This window comes from Pleurodeles waltl, chromosome 6 (assembly GCF_031143425.1).
Source record: "Pleurodeles waltl isolate 20211129_DDA chromosome 6, aPleWal1.hap1.20221129, whole genome shotgun sequence".
NCBI classification, from domain to species: domain Eukaryota; kingdom Metazoa; phylum Chordata; class Amphibia; order Caudata; family Salamandridae; genus Pleurodeles; species Pleurodeles waltl.
Genome location: NC_090445.1, coordinates 79,995,748 through 80,011,712, shown reverse-complemented (window position 1 = coordinate 80,011,712; position 15,965 = coordinate 79,995,748). Strand labels below are relative to the sequence as shown.

Here is a 15,965-nt window from a genome sequence, read left to right as displayed (position 1 = left end):
TGGTTATCCCAGGAGGCCCCTTTGTTTCATTTTCTCTGCTGCTGACTCGACACAGGCACCTTTCTCTTTCTCCATCTCTCGCTCTACCCCAGTCTTATGTCCTCATCAGTCTCTCTGGAGCTCACTCTGGTACGTACATGCATCTGTCCTCTCAACCTGTCTCTGGGCACATACTTAAATGTCCAGTAGAGAACAGTGTGAACTCTCCCTGTTTCGCAAGGTGGCAGTCAGCCTCCAGAGCCGTGTTCCAGAGGCTGCCGGAATGGCTGAGTGGTGTAAGGTGCCACATTCAAGAGCCGTATCTTCCCCAGTCCCGTGATCAAATCCTGCTGCTAACATAAAGTCGTTTTCATACCTACTTTAATCATAACACCAGCAGAGATGAGACCTTAAACTCCTCTTTTTCAAAGGATGGGGGGGGGGGGGACAGGACGGACCGGAGCGGACTCAGAGCTCGCTGTAAGCACGGGCGGCTCAGGCTAGGAAAGGGCGCAGGAAAGGCTCGGCCTAGGACCGCTCCCAGCGGCGCCTCCCAGGGCGGGTAGTGCTGCGTTGTGTGGAGTCCTGTGGGAATCGTGAGGCAAACTGCAGGATGTGTGTGTGTGTAGTTTTAAGCCTCAGCGAAATATCTGAAAAAGGTGAGAGTTAATATTAAACCCGAAAATGGAGAAGCCTTTAAAAAGCATCACACCCAACGAGGCTAGGACCGCTCCCAGCGGCACCTCCCAGGGCGGGAAGTGCTGCGTTGTGTGGAGTCCTGTGGGAATCGTGAGGCAAACTGCAGGATGTGAGTGTGTGTAGTTTTAAGCCTCAGCAAAATATCTGAAAAAGGTGAGAGTTAATGTTAAACCCGAAAATGGAGAAGCCTTTAAAGAGCATCACACCCAACGTACGGCTCGAACCCACGACCCTGAGATTAAGAGTCTCATGCTGTACCGACTGATCTAGCCGGGCTGTTGTTCCTATATCATTTCACAAACCCTCTGTGTGTTCTTTGTGAGAAAGTAGTGTGTGGTTATCCCAGGAGGCCCCTTTGTTTCATTTTCTCTGCTGCTGACTCGACACAGGTACCTTTCTCTTTCTCCATCTCTCGCTCTACCCCAGTCTTATGTCCCCATCAGTCTCTCTGGAGCTCACTCTGGTACATACATGCATCTGTCCTCTCAACCTGTCTCCTGAAACATACTTAAATGTCCAGTAGAGAACTGTGTGAACTCTCCCTGTTTCGCGAGGTGGCAGTCAGCCTCCAAAGACATGTTCCGGAGGCTGCCGGAATGGCCGAGCGGTGTAAGGCGCCACATTCAAGAGCAGTATCTTCCCCAGTCCCGTGATCAAATCCTGCTGCCGAAGTAAAGTAGTTTTCATACCTACTTCAATCATAACACCAGCGGGGATGAGACCTTAAACTCCTCCTTTTTGAAAGGATGGGGGGGGGAGGGCAGGACGGACCGGAGCGGACTCCGAGCTCGCTGTAAGCACTGGTGGCTCAAGCTAGGAAAGGGCGCAGGAAAGGCTCGGCCTAGGACCACTCCCAGCGGCGCCTCCCAGGGCGGGAAGTTCTGCGTTGTGTGGAGTCCTGTGGGAATCGTGAGGCAAACTGCAGGATGTTTGCGTGTGTAGTTTTAAGCCTCAGCGAAATATCTGAAAAAGGTGAGAGTTAATGTTAAACCCGAAAAAGGAGAAGCCTTTAAAAAGCATCACACCCAACATGGGGCTCGTACCCACAAACCTGAGATTAAGAGTCTCATGCGCTACCCACTGAGCTAGCCGGGCTATATCATTTCACACACCCTCTGTGTGTTCTTTGTGAGGAAGTAGTGTGTGGTTATCCCAGGAGGCCCCTTTGTTTCATTTTCTCTGCTGCTGACTCGACACAGGCACCTTTCTCTTTCTCCATCTTTCGCTCTACCCCAGTCTTATGTCCCCATCAGTCTCTCTGGAGCTCAGTCTGGTACATACATGCATCCGTCCTCTCAACCTGTCTCTGGGCACATACTTAAATGTCCAGTAGAGAACAGTGTGAACTCCCCCTGTTTCGCGAGGTGGCAGTCAGCCTCCAGAGCGGTGTTCCAGAGGCTGCCGGAATGGCTGAGCGGTGTAAGGTGCCACATTCAAAAGCAGTATCTTCCCCAGTTCTGTGATCAAATCCCGCAGTCGACATAAAGTAGTTTTTATACCTACTTTAATCATAACACCAGCGGGGATGAGACCTTAAACTCCTCTTTTTGAAAGGATGGGGGGGGGACAGGACGGACCGGAGCGGTCTCCGAGCTCGCTGTAAGCACGGGCGGCTCAGGCTAGGAAATGGCGCAGGAAAGGCTCGGCCTAGGACCACTCCCAGCGGCGCCTCCCAGGGCGGGAAGTTCTGCGTTGTGTGGAGTCCTGTGGGAATCGTGAGGCAAACTGCAGGATGTTTGTGTGTGTAGTTTTAAGCCTCAGCAAAATATCTGAAAAAGGTGAGAGTTAATGTTAAACCCGAAAAAGGAGAAGCCTTTAAAAAGCATCACGCCCAACATGGGGCTCGTACCCACAACCCTGAGATTAAGAGTCTCATGCGCTACCCACTGAGCTAGCCGGGCTATATCATTTCGCACACCCTCTGTGTGTTCTTTGTGAGGAAGTAGTGTGTGGTTATCCCAGGAGGCCCCTTTGTTTCATTTTCTCTGCTGCTGACTCGACACAGGCACCTTTCTCTTTCTCCATCTTGTGCTCTACCCCAGTCTTATGTCCCCATCAGTCTCTCTGGAGCTCAGTCTGGTACATACATGCATCCGTCCTCTCAACCTGTCTCTGGGCACATACTTAAATGTCCAGTAGAGAACAGTGTGAACTCTCCCTGTTTCGTGAGGTGGCAGTCAGCCTCCAGAGCCGTGTTCCGGAGGCTGCTGGAATGGCCGAGCGGTGCAAGGCGCCACATTCAAAAGCAGTATCTTCCCCAGTTCTGTGATCAAATCCCGCAGTCGATAATAAAGTAGTTTTCATACCTACTTTAATCATAACACCAGCGGGGATGAGACCTTAAACTCCTCTTTTTGAAAGGATGGGGGGGGGACAGGACGGACCGGAGCGGACTCCGAGCTCGCTGTAAGCACAGGCTGCTCAGGCTAGGAAAGGGTGCATGAAAGGCTCGTCCTCGGACCGCTCCCAGGGCGCCTCCCAGGGCAGGAAGTGCTGCGTTGTGTGGAGTCCTGTGGGAATCGTGAGGCAAACTGCAGGATGTGTGTGTGTGTGTAGTTTTAAGCCTCAGCGAAATATCTGAAAAAGGTGAGAGTTAATGTTAAACCCGAAAATGGAGAAGCCTTTAAAAAAGCATCACGCCCAACGTGGGGCTCGAACCCACAACCCTGAGATTAAGAGTCTCATGCTCTACCGACTGAGCTAGCCAGGATGCTGTGTCTATGTCATTTCACACACCCTCTGTGTGTTCTTTGTGAGGAAGTAGTGTGTGGTTATCCCAGGAGGCCCCTTTGTTTCATTTTCTCTGCTGCTGACTCGACACAGGCACCTTTCTCTTTGTCCATCTCTCGCAATACCCCAGTCTTATGTCCCCATCAGTCTCTCTGGAGCTCACTCTGGTACATACATGCATCTGTCCTCTCAACCTGTCTCTGGGCACATACTTAAATGTCCAGTAGAGAACAGTGTGAACTCTCCCTGTTTCGCGAGGTGGCAGTCAGCCTCCAGAGACATGTTCCGGAGGCTGCCGGAATGGCCGAGCGGTGTAAGGCGCCACATTCAAGAGCAGTATCTTCCCCAGTCCAGTGATCAAATCCTGCTGCCGAAGTAAAGTAGTTTTCATACCTACTTTAATCATAACACCAGCGGGGATGAGACCTTAAACTCCTCCTTTTTGAAAGGATGGGGGGGGAGGGCAGGACGGACCGGAGCGGACTCCGAGCTCGCTGTAAGCACGGGTGGCTCAAGCTAGGAAAGGGCGCAGGAAAGGCTCGGCCTAGGACCACTCCCAGCGGCGCCTCCCAGGGCGGGAAGTTCTGCGTTGTGTGGAGTCCTGTGGGAATCGTGAGGCAAACTGCAGGATGTTTGCGTGTGTAGTTTTAAGCCTCAGCGAAATATCTGAAAAAGGTGAGAGTTAATGTTAAACCCGAAAAAGGAGAAGCCTTTAAAAAGCATCACACCCAACATGGGGCTCGTACCCACAACCCTGAGATTAAGAGTCTCATGCGCTACCCACTGAGCTAGCCGGGCTATATCATTTCACACACCCTCTGTGTGTTCTTTGTGAGGAAGTAGTGTGTGGTTATCCCAGGAGGCCCCTTTGTTTCATTTTCTCTGCTGCTGACTCGACACAGGCACCTTTCTCTTTCTCCATCTTTCGCTCTACCCCAGTCTTATGTCCCCATCAGTCTCTTTGGCGCTCAGTCTGGTACACACATGCATCCGTCCTCTCAACCTGTCTCTGGGCACATACTTAAATGTCCAGTAGAGAACAGTGTGAACTCTCCCTGTTTCGCGAGGTGGCAGTCAGCCTCCAGAGCCGTGTTCCAGAGGCTGCCGGAATGGCTGAGCGGTGTAAGGTGCCACATTCAAAAGCAGTATCTTCCCCAGTTCTGTGATCAAATCCCGCAGTGGGCATAAAGTAGTTTTCATACCTACTTTAATCATAACACCAGCGGGGATGAGACCTTAAACTCCTCTTTTGGAAAGGATGGGGGGGGACAGGACGGACCGGAGCGGACTCTGAGCTCGCTGTAAGCACGGGCGGCTCAGGCTAGGAAAGCGCGCATGAAAGGCTCGGCCTCGGACCGCTCCCAGCGGCGCCTCCCAGGGCGGGAAGTGCTGCGTTGTGTGGAGTCCTGTGGGAATCGTGAGGCAAACTGCAGGATGTGTGTGTGTGTGTAGTTTTAAGCCTCAGCGAAATATCTGAAAAAGGTGAGAGTTAATGTTAAACCCAAAAATGGAGAAGCCTTTAAAAAAGCATCACACCCAACGTGGGACTCAAACCCACAACCCTGAGATTAAGAGTCTCATGCTCTACCGACTGAGCTAGCCGGGATACTGTGCCTATGTCATTTCACACACCCTCTGTGTGTTCTTTGTGAGGAAGTAGAGTGTGGTTATCCCAGGAGGCCCCTTTGTTTCATTTTCTCTGCTGCTGACTCGACACAGGCACCTTTCTCTTTCTCCATCTCTCGCAACACCCCAGTCTTATGTCCCCATCAGTCTCTCTGGAGCTCACTCTGGTACATACATGCATCTGTCCTCTCAACCTGTCTCTGGGCACATACTTAAATGTCCAGTAGAGAACAGTGTGAACTCTCCCTGTTTCGCGAGGTGGCAGTCAGCCTCCAGAGACATGTTCCGGAGGCTGCCGGAATGGCTGAGCGGTGTAAGGTGCCACATTCAAGAGCAGTATCTTCCCCAGTCCCGTGATCAAATCCTGCTGCCGAAGTAAAGGAGTTTTCATACCTACTTTAATCATAACACCAGCGGGGATGAGACCTTAAACTCCTCCTTTTTGAAAGGATAGGGGGGAGGGCAGGACGGACCGGAGCGGACTCCGAGCTCGCTGTAAGCACGGGCGGCTCAGGCTAGGAAAGGGCGCAGGAAAGGCTCGGCCTAGGACCGCTCCCAGCGGCGCCTCCCAGGGCGGGAAGTGCTGCGTTGTGTGGAGTCCTGTGGGAATCGTGAGGCAAACTGCAGGATGTGTGTGTGTGCAGTTTTAAGCCTCAGCGAAATATCTGAAAAAGGTGAGAGTTAATGTTAAACCCGAAAATGGAGAAGCCTTTAAAAAGCATCACGCCCAACATGGGGCTCGAACCCACGACCCTGAGATTAAGAGTATCATGCTGTACCAACTGAGCTAGCCAGGCTGCTGTTCCTATATCATTTCACACACCCTCTGTGTGTTCTTTGTGAGAAAGTAGTGTGTGGTTATCCCAGGAGGCCCCTTTGTTTCATTTTCTCTGCTGCTGACTCGACACAGGTACCTTTCTCTTTCTCCATCTCTCGCTCTACCCCAGTCTTATGTACCCATCAGTCTCTCTGGAGCTCACTCTGGTACATACATGCATCTGTCCTCTCAACCTGTCTCTGGGCACATACTTAAATGTCCAGTAGAGAACAGTGTGAACTCTCCCTGTTTCGCGAGGTGGCAGTCAGCCTTCAGAGCCGTGTTCCGGAGGCTGCCGGAATGGCCGAGCGGTGTAAGGTGCCACATTCAAGAACAGTATCTTCCCCAGTCCTGTGATCAAATCCCGCTGCTGAAATAAAGTAGTTTTCATACCTACTTTAATCATAACACCAGCGGGGATGAGACCTTAAACTCCTCTTTTTGAAAGGATGGGGGGGACTGCACGGACCGGAGCGGACTCCGAGCTCGCTGTAAGCACGGGCGGCTCAGGCTAGGAAAGGGCGCAGGAAAGGTTCGGCCTAGGACCACTCCCAGCGGCGCCTCCCAGGGCGGGAAGTTCTGCGTTGTGTGGAGTCCTGTGGGAATCGTGAGGAAAACTGCAGGATGTTTGTGTGTGTAGTTTTAAGCCTCAGCGAAATATCTGAAAAAGGTGAGAGTTAATGTTAAACACGAAAAAGGAGAAGCCTTTAACAAGCATCACGCCCAACATTGGGCTCGTACCCACAACCCTGAGATTAAGAGTCTCATGCGCTACCCACTGAGGTAGCCGGGCTATATCATTTCACACACCCTCTGTGTGTTCTTTGTGAGGAAGTAGTGTGTGGTTATCCCAGGAGGCCCCTTTGTTTCATTTTCTCTGCTGCTGACTCGACACAGGCACCTTTCTCTTTCTCCATCTTTCGCTCTACCCCAGCCTTATGTCCCCATCAGTCTCTCTGGAGCTCAGTCTGGTACATACATGCATCTGTCCTCTCAACCTGTCTCTGGGCACATACTTAAATGTCCAGTAGAGAACAGTGTGAACTCTCCCTGTTTCGCGAGGTGGCAGTCAGCCTCCAGAGCTGTGTTCCGGAGGTTGCCGGAATGGCCGAGCGGTGTAAAGCGCCACATTCAAGAGCAGTATCTTCCCCAGTTCTGTGATCAAATCCCGCAGTCGACCTAAAGTAGTTTTCATACCTACTTTAATCATAACACCAGCGGGGATGAGACCTTAAACTCCTCTTTTTGAAAGGATGGGGGGGGACAGGACGGACCGGAGCGGACTCCGAGCTCGCTGTAAGCACGGGCAGCTCAGGCTAGGAAAGGGCGCATGAAAGACTCGGCCTCGGACCGCTCCCAGCGGCGCCTCCCAGGGTGGGAAGTGCTGCGTTGTGTGGAGTCCTGTGGGAATCGTGAGGCAAACTGCAGGATGTGTGTGTGTGTGTAGTTTTAAGCCTCAGCGAAATATCTGAAAAGGTGAGAGTTAATGTTAAACCCGAAAATGGAGAAGCCTTTAAAAAAGCATCACGCCCAACGTGGGGCTCGAACCCACAACCCTGAGATTAAGAGTCTCATGCTCTACCGACTGAGCTAGCCAGGATGCTGTGCCAATGTCATTTCACACACCCTCTGTGTGTTCTTTGTGAGGATGTCGTGTGTGGTTATCCAAGGAGGCCCCTTTGTTTCATTTTCTCTGCTGCTGACTCGACACAGGCACCTTTCTCTTTCTCCATCTCTCGCTCTACCCCAGTCTTATGTCCCCATCAGTCTCTCTGGAGCTCACTCTGGTACATACATGCATCTATCCTCTCAACCTGTCTCTGGGCACATACTTAAATGTCCAGTAGAGAACAGTGTGAACTCTCCCTGTTTCGCGAGGTGGCAGTCAGCCTTCAGAGCCGTTCTCCGGAGGCTGCCGGAATGGCCGAGCGGTGTAAGGTGCCACATTCAAGAGAAGTATCTTCCCCAGTCCTGTGATCAAATCCCGCTGCTGAAATAAAGTAGTTTTCATACCTATTTTAATCATAACACCAGCGGGGATGAGACCTTAAACTCCTCTTTTTGAAAGGATGGGGGGGACAGGACGAACCGGAGCGGACTCCGAGCTCGCTGTAAGCACGGGCGGCTCAGGCTAGGAAAGGGCGCAGGAAAGGCTCGGCCTAGGACCACTCCCAGCGGCGCCTCCCAGGGCGGGAAGTTCTGCGTTGTGTGGAGTCCTGTGGGAATCGTGAGGCAAACTGCAGGATGTTTGTGTGTGTAGTTTTAAGCCTCAGCGAAATATCTGAAAAAGGTGAGAGTTAATGTTAAACCTGAAAAAGGAGAAGCCTTTAAAAAGCATCACGCTCAACATTGGGCTCGTACCCACAACCCTGAGATTAAGAGTCTCATGCGCTACCCACTGAGCTAGCCGGGCTATATCATTTCACACACCCTCTGTGTGTTCTTTGTGAGGAAGTAGTGTGTGGTTATCCCAGGAGGCCCCTTTGTTTCATTTTCTCTGCTGCTGACTCGACACAGGCACCTTTCTCTTTCTCCATCTCTCGCTCCACCCCAGTCTTATGTCCCCATCAGTCTCTCTGGAGCTCACTCTGGTACATACATGCATCTGTCCTCTCAACCTGTCTCTGGGCACATACTTAAATGTCCAGTAGAGAACAGTGTGAAATCTCCCTGTTTCGCGAGGTGGCAGTCTGCCTCCAGAGTCGTGTTTGGGAGGCTGCCGGAATGGCCGAGCGGTGTAAGGCGCCACATTCAAGAGCAATATCTTCCCCAGTCCCATGATCAAATACCGCTGCCGACATAAAGTAGTTTTCATACCTACTTTAATCATAACACCAGCAGGGATGAGACTTTAAACTCCTCTATTTGAAAGGATGGGGGGGGGGACAGGACGGGCCGGAGCGGACTCCGAGCTTGATGTAAGCACGGGCGGCTCAGGCTAGGAAAGGGCGCAGGAAAGGCTCGGCCTAGGACCGCTCCCAGCGGCGCCTCCCAGGGCGGGAAGTGCTGCGTTGTGTGGAGTCCTGTGGGAATCGTGAGGCAAACTGTAGGATGTGTGTGTGTGTATGTGTGTAGTTTTAAGCCTCAGCAAAATATCTGAAAAAGGTGAGAGTTAATGTTAAACCCGAAAATGGAGAAGCCTTTAAAAAGCATCACGCCCAAAATAGGGCTCGAACCCACGACCCTGAGATTAAGAGTCTCATGCTCTACCGACTGAGCTAGACGGGCTGCTGTGCCTACGTCATTTCACACACCCTCTGTGTGTTTAATTGTGAGGAAGTAGTGTGTGGTTATCCCAGGAGGCCCCTTTGTTTCATTTTCTCTGCTGCTGACTCGACACAGGCACCTTTCTCTTTCTCCATCTCTCGCTCTACCCCAGTCTTATGCCCCATCAGTCTCTCTGGAGCTCACTGTGGTACATACATGCATCTGTCCTCTCAACCTGTCTCTGGGCACATACTTAAATGTCCAGTAGAGAACAGTGTGAACTCTCCCTGTTTCGCGAGGTGGCAGTCAGCCTCCAGAGCGCTGTTCCACAGGCTGCCGGAATGGCCGAGCGGTGTAAGGTGCCACATTCAAGAGCAGTATCTTCCCCAGTCCCGTGATCAAATCCCGCTGCCGACATAAAGTAGTTTTCATACCTACTTTAATCATAACACCAACGGGGATGAGACTTTAAACTCCTCTTTTTGAAAGGATGGGGGGGACAGGACGGACCGGACTCAGAGCTCGCTGTAAGCACTGGCAGCTCAGGCTAGGAAAGGGCGCAGGAACGCCTCGGCCTAGGACCACACCCAGCGGCGCCTCCCAGGGCGGGAAGTGCTGCGTTGTGTGGAGTCCTGTGGGAATCGTGAGGCAAACTGCAGGATGTGTGTGTGTGTGTAGTTTTAAGCCTCAGCGAAATATCTGAAAAAGGTGAGAGTTAATGTTAAACCCGAAAATGGAGAAGCCTTTAAAAAGCATCACGCCCGACATAGGGCTCAAACGCACGACCCTGAGATTAAGAGTCTCATGCTCTACTGACTGAACTAGCCGGGCTGCTGTGCCTATGTCATTTCACACACCCTCTGTGTGTTCTCTGTGAGGAAGTAGTGTGTGGTTATCCCAGGAGGCCCCTTTGTTTCATTTTATCTGTTGCTGACTCGACACAGGCACCTTTCTCTTTCTACATCTCTTGCTCTACACCAGTCTTATGTCCCCATCAGTCTCTCTGGAGCTCACTCTGGTACATATATGCATCTGTCCTCTCAACCTGTTTCTGGGCACATACTTAAATGTCCAGTAGAGAACAGTGTGAACTCTCCCTGTTTCGCGAGGTGGCAGTCAGCCTCCAGAGCCGTGTTTCGGAGGCTGCCGGAATTTCCGAGCGGTGTAAGGCGCCACATTCAAGAGCAGTATCTTCCCCAGTCCCGTGATCAATTCCCGCTGCCGACATAAAGTAGTTTTCATACCTACTTTAATCATAACACCAGCGGGTTGAGACCTTAAACTCCTCTTTTTGAAAGGATGGGGGGGAGACAGGACGGACCGGAGCGGACTCCGAGCTCGCTGTAAGCACGGGCGGCTCAGGCTAGAAAAGGGCGCAGGAAAGGCTCGGCGTAGGACCGCTCCCAGCGGCGCCTCCCAGGGTGGGAAGTGCTGCGTTGTGTGAAGTCCTGTGGGAATCGTGAGGCAAACTGCAGGATGTGTGTGTGTGTGTGTAGTTTTAACCCTCAGCGAAATATATCTGAAAAAGGTGAGAGTTAATGTTAAACCCGAAAATGGAGAAGCCTTTAAAAAGCATCACGCCCAACGTGGGGCTTGAACCCACGACCCTGAGATTAAGAGTCTCATGCTCTACCGACTGAGCTAGCCAGGCTGCTGTACCTATGTGGTTTCACACATCCTCTGTGTGTTCTTTGTGAGGAAGTAGTGTGTGGTTATCCCAGGAGGCCCCTTGGTTTCATTTTCTCTGCTGCTGACTCGATACAGGCACCTTTCTCTTTCTCCATCTCTCGCTCTACTCCAGTCTTATGTCCCCATCAGTCTCTCTGGAGCTCACTCTGGTACATACATGCATCTGTCGTCTCAACCTGTCTCTGGGCACATACTTAAATGTCCAGTAGAGAACAGTGTGAACTCTCCCTGTTTTGCGAGGTGGCAGTCAGCCTCCAGAGCCGTATTCCGGAGGCTCCCCGAATGGCCGAGCGGTGTAAGGTGCCACATTCTAGAGCAGTATTGTCCCCAGTCCCGTGATCAAATCCCGCTGCTGACATAAGGTAGTTTTCATACCTACTTTAATCATAACACCAGCGGGGATGAGACGTTAAACTCCTCTTTTTGAAAGGATGAGGGGGACAGGCCGGACCGGAGCAGACTCCGAGCTCGCTGTAAGCACGGGCAGCTCAGGCTAGGAAAGGGCTCAGGAAAGGCTCAGCCTAGGACCGCTCCCAGCGGCGCCTCCCAGGGCGGGAAGTGCTGCGTTGTGTGGAGTCCTGTGGGAATCGTGAGGCAAACTGCAGGATGTGTGTGTGTGTGTGTAGTTTTAAGCCTCAGCAAAATATCTGAAAAAGGTGAGAGTTAATGTTCAACCCGAAAATGGAGAAGCCTTTAAAAAGAATCACGCCCAACGAGGGGCTCAAACCCACGACCCTGAGATTAAGAGTCTCGTGTTCTACCGTCTGAGCTAGCTGGGCTGCTGTGCCTATGTTATTTCACCCACCCTCTGTGTGTTCTTTGTGAGGAAGTAGTGTGTGGTTATCCCAGGAGGCCCCTTTGTTTCATTTTCTCTGCTGCTGACTCGACACAGGCACCTTTCTCTTTCTCCATCTCTCGCTCCACCCCAGTCTTATGTCCCCATCAGTCTCTCTGGAGCTCACTCTGGTACATACATGCATCTGTCGTCTCAACCTGTCTCTGGGCACATACTTAAATGTCCAGTAGAGAACAGTGTGAACTCTCCCTGTTTTGCGAGGTGGCGGTCAGCCTCCAGAGCCGTATTCCGGAGGCTGCCCGAATGGCCGAGCGGTGTAAGGTGCCACATTCTAGAGCAGTATTGTCCCCAGTCCCGTGATCAAATCCCGCTGCTGACATAAGGTAGTTTTCATACCTACTTTAATCATAACACCAGCAGGGATGAGACCTTAAACTCCTCTTTGTGAAAGGATGGGGGGGGGACAGGACGGGCCGGAGCGGACTCCGAGCTTGATGTAAGCACGGGCGGCTCAGGCTAGGAAAGGGCGCAGGAAAGGCTCGGCCTAGGACCGCTCCCAGCGGCACCTCCCAGGGCGGGAAGTGCTGCGTTGTGTGGAGTCCTGTGGGAATCGTGAGGCAAACTGTAGGATGTGTGTGTGTGTATGTGTGTAGTTTTAAGCCTCAGCAAAATATCTGAAAAAGGTGAGAGTTAATGTTAAACCCGAAAATGGAGAAGCCTTTAAAAAGCATCACGCCCAAAATAGGGCCTCGAACCCACGACCCTGAGATTAAGAGTCTCGTGCTCTACCAACTGAGCTAGCCGGGCTGCTGTGCCTACGTCATTTCACACACCCTCTGTGTGTTCAATTGTGAGGAAGTAGTGTGTGGTTATCCCAGGAGGCCCCTTTGTTTCATTTTCTCTGCTGCTGACTCGACACAGGCACCTTTCTCTTTCTCCATCTCTCGCTCTACCCCAGTCTTATGTCCCCATCAGTCTCTCTGGAGCTCACTGTGGTACATACATGCATCTGTCCTCTCAACCTCTCTCTGGGCACATACTTAAATGTCCAGTAGAGAACAGTGTGAACTCTCCCTGTTTCGCGAGGTGGCAGTCAGCCTCCAGAGCGCTGTTCCACAGGCTGCCGGAATGGCCGAGCGGTGTAAGGTGCCACATTCAAGAGCAGTATCATCCCCAGTCCCGTGACCACATCCTGCTGCCGACATAAAGTAGTTTTCATACCTACTTTAATCATAACACCAACGGGGATGAGACTTTAAACTCCTCTTTTTGAAAGGATGGGGGGGACAGGACGGACCGGAGCGGACTCCGAGCTCGCTGTAAGCACTGGCGGCTCAGGCTAGCAAAGGGCGCAGGAACGCCTCGGCCTAGGACCGCACCCAGCGGCGCCTCCCAGGGCGGGAAGTGCTGCGTTGTGAGGAGTCCTGTGGGAATCGTGAGGCAAACTGCAGGATGTGTGTGTGTGTGTAGTTTTAAGCCTCAGCGAAATATCTGAAAAAGGTGAGAGTTAATGTTAAACCCGAAAATGGAGAAGCCTTTAAAAAGCATCACGCCCGACATAGGGCTCGTACCCACGACCCTGAGATTAAGACTCTCATGCTCTACCGACTGAGCTAGCTAGGCTGCTGTGCTTGTTTCATTTCACACACCCTCTTTGTGTTCTTTGTGAGGAAGTAGTGTGTGGTTATCCCAGGAGGCCCCTTTGTTTCATTTTCTCTGCTGCTGACTCGACACAGGCACCTTTCTCTTTCTCCATCTCTCGCTCTACCCCAGTCTTATGTCCCCATAGGTCTCTCTGGAGCTCACTCTGGTACATACATGCATCTGTCCTCTCAACCTGTCTCTGGGCACATACTTAAATGTCCAGTAGAGAACAGTGTGAACTCTCCCTGTTTCGCAAGGTGGCAGTCAGCCTCCCAAGCCGTGTTCCGGAGGCTGCCGGAATGGCCAAGCGGTGTAAGGTGCCACATTCAAGAGCAGTATCTTCCACTGTCCCGTGATCAAATACTGCTGCCGACATAAAGTAGTTTTCATACCTACTTTAATCATAACACCAGCAGGGATGAGAATTTAAACTCCTCTTTTTGAAAGGACGGGGGGGACAGGACGGACCGGAGCGGACTCCGAGCTTGCTGTAAGCACGGGCGGCTCAGGCTAGGAAAGGGCGCAGGAAAGGCTCGGCCTAGGACCGCTCCCAGCGTCGCCTCCCAGGGCGGGAAGTACTACTTTGTGTGGAGTCCTGTGGGAATCGTGAGGCAAACTGCAGAATGTGTGTGTGTGTGTGTGTAGTTGTAAGCCTCAGCGAAATATCTGAAAAAGGTGAGAGTTAATGTTCAACCCGAAAATGGAGAAGCCTTTAACAAGTATCACGCCCAACATGGGGCTCAAACGCACGACCCTGAGATTAAGAGTCTCATGCTCTACTGACTGAACTAGCCGGGCTGCTGTGCCTATGTCATTTCACACACCCTCTGTGTGTTCTTTGTGAGGAAGTAGTGTGTGGTTATCCCAAGAGGCCCCTTTGTTTCATTTTATCTGTTGCTGACTCGACACAGGCACCTTTCTCTTTCTACATCTCTTGCTCTACACCAGTCTTATGTCCCCATCAGTCTCTCTGGAGCTCACTCTGGTACATATATGCATCTGTCCTCTCAACCTGTTTCTGGGCACATACTTAAATGTCCAGTAGAGAACAGTGTGAACTCTCCCTGTTTCGCGAGGTGGCAGTCAGCCTCCAGAGCCGTGTTTCGGAGGCTGCCGGAATTTCCGAGCGGTGTAAGGCGCCACATTGAAGAGCAGTATCTTCCCCAGTCCCGTGATCAATTCCCGCTGCTGACATAAAGTAGTTTTCATACCTACTTTAATCATAACACCAGCGGGTTGAGACCTTAAACTCCTCGTTTTGAAAGGATGGGGGGGAGACAGGACGGACCGGAGCGGACTCCGAGCTCGCTGTAAGCACGGGCGGCTCAGGCTAGAAAAGGGCGCAGGAAAGGCTCGGCGTAGGACCGCTCCCAGCGGCGCCTCCCAGGGTGGGAAGTGCTGCGTTGTGTGGAGTCCTGTGGGAATCGTGAGGCAAACTGCAGGATGTGTGTGTGTGTGTGTAGTTTTAACCCTCAGCGAAATATATCTGAAAAAGGTGAGAGTTAATGTTAAACCCGAAAATGGAGAAGCCTTTAAAAAGCATCACGCCCAACGTGGGGCTTGAACCTACGACCCTGAGATTAAGAGTCTCATGCTCTACCGACTGAGCTAGCCAGGCTGCTGTACCTATGTGGTTTCACACATCCTCTGTGTGTTCTTTGTGAGGAAGTAGTGTGTGGTTATCCCAGGAGGCCCCTTGGTTTCATTTTCTCTGCTGCTGACTCGATACAGGCACCTTTCTCTTTCTCCATCTCTCGCTCTACTCCAGTCTTATGTCCCCATCAGTCTCTCTGGGGCTCACTCTGGTACATACATGCATCTGTCGTCTCAACCTGTCTCTGGGCACATACTTAAATGTCCAGTAGAGAACAGTGTGAACTCTCCCTGTTTTGCGAGGTGGCAGTCAGCCTCCAGAGCCGTATTCCGGAGGCTGCCCGAATGGCCGAGCGGTGTAAGGTGCCACATTCTAGAGCAGTATTGTCCCCAGTCCCGTGATCAAATCCCGCTGCTGACATAAGGTAGTTTTCATACCTACTTTAATCATAACACCAGCGGGGATGAGACGTTAAACTCCTCTTTTTGAAAGGATGGGGGGGACAGGCCGGACCGGAGCAGACTCCGAGCTCGCTGTAAGCACGGGCAGCTCAGGTTAGGAAAGGGCGCAGGAAAGGCTGGGCCTAGGACCGCTCCCAGCGGCGCCTCCCAGGGCGGGAAGTGCTGCGTTGTGTGGAGTACTGTGGGAATCGTGAGGCAAACGGCAGGATGTGTGTGTGTGTGTGTCATTTTAAGCCTCAGCGAAATATCTGAAAAAGGTGAGAGTTAATGTTAAACCCGAAAATGGAGAAGCCTTTAAAAAGCATCACACCCAACATGGGGCTCGAACCCACAACCCTGAGATTAATAGGCTCATGCTCTATCGACTGAGCTAGCCAGGCTACTGTGCCTATGTCATTTCACACACCCTCTGTGTGTTCTTTGTGAGGAAGTAGTGTGTGGTTATCCCAGGAGGCCCCTTTGTTTCATTTTCTCTGCTGCTGACTCGACACAGGCACCTTTCTCTTTCTCCATCTCTCGCTCTACCCCAGTCTTATGTCCCCATCAGTCTCTCTGGAGCTCACTCTGGTACATACATGCATCTGTCCTCTCAACCTGTCTCTGGGCACATACTTGAATGTCCAGTAGAGAACAGTGTGAACTCTCCCAGTTTCGCGAGGTGGCAGTCAGCCTCCAGAGCCGTGTTCGGGAGGCTGCCGGAATTTCCGAGCGGTGTAAGGCGCC

General features: G+C 51.9%; 2 non-coding genes across 2 annotated transcripts; both read right to left on the bottom strand.

The window, feature by feature from the left end:
- Positions 1–10,636: 10,636 nt before the first annotated feature.
- On the bottom strand, positions 10,637–10,709 carry TRNAK-CUU (transfer RNA lysine (anticodon CUU)). The gene has a single exon. It is a non-coding gene; the product is annotated as a tRNA-Lys (tRNA).
- A 4,840-nt stretch (positions 10,710–15,549) lies between these two features.
- Positions 15,550–15,622, bottom strand: TRNAN-AUU (transfer RNA asparagine (anticodon AUU)). Its single transcript has one exon. It is a non-coding gene; the product is annotated as a tRNA-Asn (tRNA).
- Positions 15,623–15,965: the final 343 nt, after the last annotated feature.